General features: G+C 31.6%; 1 pseudogene; it reads right to left on the reverse strand.

The window, feature by feature from the left end:
• Nucleotides 1–543: 543 nt before the first annotated feature.
• On the reverse strand, nucleotides 544–5,367 carry LOC116853715 (annotated as a pseudogene).
• Nucleotides 5,368–5,417: the final 50 nt, after the last annotated feature.

The following is a 5,417-nucleotide window of genomic DNA, read 5'->3' on the forward strand; positions in this document are numbered from 1 at the left end:
GTTTCTTCGTGGAACATAGCAAATCTGAATAAACGCTTCTATGTTCGAACAAATGTTACTTAGATGATAAACTTAGTCTGGTGTTTTTTTGTTGCCCGGGGAAAAAGTTATCCAGCCAATTTAGAAAATTAGAACTTGACATTTTGTAAAGAAAGATTACCGATGATAATAGTGAATAAGGTACAATCTTTGACCTGCAGCAAATCTGCAGTAATAGTAGATTATCGTATATCTTGAATGAATGAACAGAAATATTTTTTTCTATGTTAACGTGATTATTATAATTTTTCATTTGAAATAGATAACATTTACTCTTTGTAATGGTCGATAGCGATAATAAGGTAAGAGATCTTCATAATGTAAAATCATCAATAACAATGTGTGTGCAACAATTTCTTTTTCACTATTAAAGATAAGAAAAGTTAAAATAATTAATATTTCGATGTTACGTGTTTCAAATTTACCGCGAAATAAAAAATCCTGCGTATGTATGTTTTCACAAAAGAAATGTATTTAAATTCGAAGTACATATTCTGTCTGTACATTGCACCAACCGTTGCATTTGACACATTCATAACATTAATATACACGATATGATATCATCATTGCAATTTGTATAGTTTGTATCATGATCTGGATCAGTAGAGCACAAATATTCAACCGGCTACGTTTCGAAGCATATTAAAATATGTCATAGACGTTTTAACCACCTAAAACACAATATGATGCTAAAATATATAATAATTCTCTCTTAAAATTCCGAGAACATGTTTGCCACAAACAAGAAATTAATAATAAACTAATAATGAATGATAAATATAAAACATGTAGATAATACTGTATACAAAACATTCAAACAAGTTATGAACTACTCAAACAAGTTATGAACTACTTAAATCAAACTTACTAAAATTTTCCAATATTATTTATAAATTTAATAATATTGAGATATATTGTTATCCTCTTTGAAATGTAAGAACACTGTAATTTACTGGACATATAAGTAGATCTCTTTGAAAATATTATCTAACATCACCAAATGTTTTGATGGAGAGGTCCATGACTTTTCCTGCAGTGAGCTTGGTGGGCAAATTAGACATGATCATTACCAACACGATGCCGCGTGCTCTTTTGTCCGGAAGACGATACCACTCGAGCTCGCACGATGTACTAGCTACCTTTTCCGCTAATATTTATATCTAACACGTATAGAATAAAATTGTACAACTTAATAAATTAATATCTCAACAATGACTTTTTCAATAGTTAATAAACATCGTCTCTCATTCAACTCCACTTTACCAAAGCAGAAATTACTGCTTTGTTATTTATAATGAATAAAACAATTATGTTTACAGACGATCGACTAATGTCTGTCATCCAATGTAGGTGGCGTTTGCTATTAGAATTTAACATTCCGACACGAACAAACATACCTGGGTGGTAAGCTGCTCACCAGTGTAACAAAACATAAATACATTTATCGTCATAGATGTGAGAGACGTAAAGTAAGAACACATCGCTATTCTATTACTATTCTCCCATTCCTATAAAAAGGATTATAATCAAAAAGACCAAAGCGATTTAATCGCATGTAAGAAGATACGATATTCATGAATCCTTTCTTTTTACATTATATCATAACCAAAATGTTACAAACCATTATTATTAAATATCCAAAAAGGATGATAATTATCGTGCATCCTATTACTTCTATCAAACACATTTGTTGCATAGTGCGCTCCACTAATTGCAAAAAGCTGAAATATTGTTACGCATAATATGAAATCGACATTTTCAGCACGTACGGTACACAATAATAAGGATTAATTATCATTATACACGGTGACAATATATATTAAATAAAAATTATGAGTTACACGCACTCACCTTCGTACTCTTATTTGATATTCGACTACTTCGGCCAGTTTCTTATCCACATCATGTTTCTTAAACCACTGCTCCTCGAAGAGACGTGTCATCAGCATCATCAGTACCTTCAGCTGGCCACAAGCATGCATCACGAAGATAGTCGTGAGACCACACACGCCTGTCGTAATCGAAAAGGTGACTAAACCAGAAAAAAATTGCATCGCAAAAATCATCTCATAAGTAGGGCTGGCTTGCGCGTTGAAAGAGAAGAAATAACCCGGACAATGTAAGGGTTTAATCGTGACGTTCTGCGCGGTGACGAGCTTTCCTTTGGACAACGGTAAGATCGTCCGGTAAGAAAGTCCACTGCCGTACATGACGATTGCGCAAATTGTGACTAGGCGTCTTCCAGTTTTCGCGGATTCGATCATTAAGTTCCGCGCGTCCGTATCTATTACATACTTCCAGTCTTCCTCGATATGTTTTAGACAACGTCTGATCTGCCCCTCGCGAAGTATCAAATTACCATATTTACCGATGGCCATAAAACCGAAAACAAGTAGAGGAAACACCTGAATCTTGATGCGTGTTCTCTTCTCGAGCACCCAAAAGAGGAAACCCAAAAGAGGAAGAGGAAATATTTCTCCCTTTATTTTTTAACATGATGATTATAATTCTTTTATCTGAAAAATGTAATACGTTTAATATGAAATAAATAGTACAAGATAGATAGCATTCTTTGCAAGGATAGCGATTATGAGGTAGACAATTTTATATTGTCAAGATATCAATAACCTATGAAACATATCTTTTATATTACTAAAGACAAGACACATAAAAACATTTGATATAACGATATTACATATTTCAAATTCAAGTGTAAAATAGAAAATCCTACACATAGGGGAAACTTGAGATGATTAGGACACTTCTTTTTAATTTTTTTCCGAGCTGTTTTTTTACTTTTTTAAAATCTTAATTATGTATCTTCTAATTTGACCTTTTAGTAGTACACATGATTTTTTCAACCAAATATAATAAATAGCAAATAGTATGCAAATTAAAAAAAAAACCAACAAGTGTCCCAACCTTTCTTCCTCCATAGATGGTTGGGACACGTATGAAATAGCACATGAAATTGCAATTAAACATTTTAATTAAATTCTATTACAACGTAGCTTAATTAAGTAATTTTGTTAATGGTAATGTTCCTTAACATAAAAAAGTAAATTATTGAAAATATTAACAACTTTAACTATAATTTTTTTTCTTACAGTCTTATCATGGCACTTTGTTTTCGAAAAGTCTAAATAAACATTTTCTAGCAGACTAAATAAAAACCGGAACCAATAGTTAAAATGTGATTAAAATTTTATAAAAAAAAGAAAAAGAAAAGAAAACATACAAAAAATACAGTCTCAAAAGTAGTAACGTGGAAAGATTAGAATACTAATTAAAATTATACTTAGGCAACAAAGACTACTTACCTAACGTTAAGTTTCTCAAAAAACAGTGGATAGGGAAAGGTTATAATTTGACCTTTTCTTTTTGTCCCTTTTGTTTCATCTTTAGGACATAATTTGCAAATAATGTCGCTTGCATTCACTACAGAAATATCGTCGACTGATGGGAAATGAGATAAAAAAGATTCGGGATTAGTTCGTCTCCAAAATTAAATTGTAAATTCTTCATCTAAATTTTCGGCGGCGCTGTCAGTTTTTTAAATTTTACCAATGTAACAAACGAAGATTTTGTCGCGAATTTCACGAGAACAAAATCATCTGAACGAAACTTCATAGGTCTTCCGTGGATAGGACAGGTCTTCCGTGTCCCAACCATCCCGGGGTTTAAATATCCCAACCATCTCTTAGCTGACTACATTTTGAAAACACGCTCCTAACGGAACGTGAGATTAGGTAGCTTGAGTTTAAATCATGGGAGTCTCATCATAAGGAATGAAAGTTTCGAGTAAAAAGTTATCGGCCCAGAAAAGCTCTATTATACTGATAAAATAAAGTTTTAAAAACATTTTTAATTAATAACTTTTGGAATAAAAAGAAACAAAAAACTTACCTATTCAGGTTTGAAGGAATGGAAGCCGGCTAAACCTGGTTTGAACCTTCACACAAGAGATGATAAACAACAAATGGCAAGAATGTTACAGTGGTGCCAATCTGTTACCAGAAATTATTCCTGTCCCAACTCTCCTGATATTCCAACCATCCCAAGTCTCCCCTATATATGTTTTCGCAATAGATATGTATTTAAATCTGGAGCACATAATCTATATTTATACATTATACCAATTATATTATATTTATACATTATACCAATATTTGCAACTGATATATCTATATTAGTAATAAACACGATACGATATTACTATTGCAATATGTATAGTTTGTACCGTTACCTCGATCATTAAAGCAGAAATATTCAATCGGTAACGCTTCGAAGCATATTAAAATATGTCATAGATGTTTTAACCACCTAAAACATATGACTCAATTACTCGCTTAATATACTAAAATTTGTCATAATTTTGTTTTGTTTGTTTGTCATAATAAAAGAGTTATTAATTACGAGAGTGAAAAGAATGAAATATATACAAGGTGTCCCACCACTATAGCATTATCTTTTAAAGGCGAATTCCTGAGGTAATTTGAATTAAAAAATCCGAATGCAAAAATGGCGAGGCTATAATACTTTTCAAATTATAAACGATTAAATTTAACCAATTATACTGGCTAAAGTACGCGCGCTCAGGTACGGTACAACACACAATGGTATACCTGCATGCATATTTCGTCCCTTTTCCAAATATTGATACGGAGATTCTATACATACAACAACGTATGTAATAATAATCTATCATTTTTCTATCATAAGCTTTTCTATCATTTAAATAAACATATCACAAATAATAACAATTTCGTCAAAATGTTATGAATAAAATATCACACAATACATTTATGAGTATCAATGAGCTGTCACATATTTGACGTTTCCTTCAGAGATTTACAATTAATTTTATATCTTATACAAATTTTCATTTATGTGCATGCACCTGTATCATTGTACGCTGTACCATACCTGAGCACGCGTACTTTAGCCGACATAATTGGTCAAATTTAATCGTTTATAACTTAAAAAGTATTATAACCTCAACATTTTTGCATTAGGAGTTTTTTCTTTATCTCAAGAATCCGTCCTCAAGAGATACTGCGATAGTGATGGGACACTTTGTATATAGATCATACACAAATATTCAAACAAGTAATGAACTGTTTGAATCACATTTACTGAAATATTATTCACAAATTTCATAATAGTTAGAACGTACTGAATACTTTCTTGCAGTATAAGAACATTGTAATCCAGTGAACATATATGCAGATTACTTTAAAAATATTATCTTACGTTAGCAAATGTTTTGAAGGATAAGTTCATAATTTTTTCTACAGTGAGCTTGATGGGCAAATTAGACACGATCATTATCAAAACGATATCGCGTATTGTTTTGTCAGGAAAACGATACCATTCGA

Source organism: Odontomachus brunneus, unplaced genomic scaffold (assembly GCF_010583005.1).
Source record: "Odontomachus brunneus isolate Ranch 3 - 2012 unplaced genomic scaffold, Obru_v1 Obru_scaffold_491, whole genome shotgun sequence".
In the NCBI taxonomy this organism is placed as follows: domain Eukaryota; kingdom Metazoa; phylum Arthropoda; class Insecta; order Hymenoptera; family Formicidae; genus Odontomachus; species Odontomachus brunneus.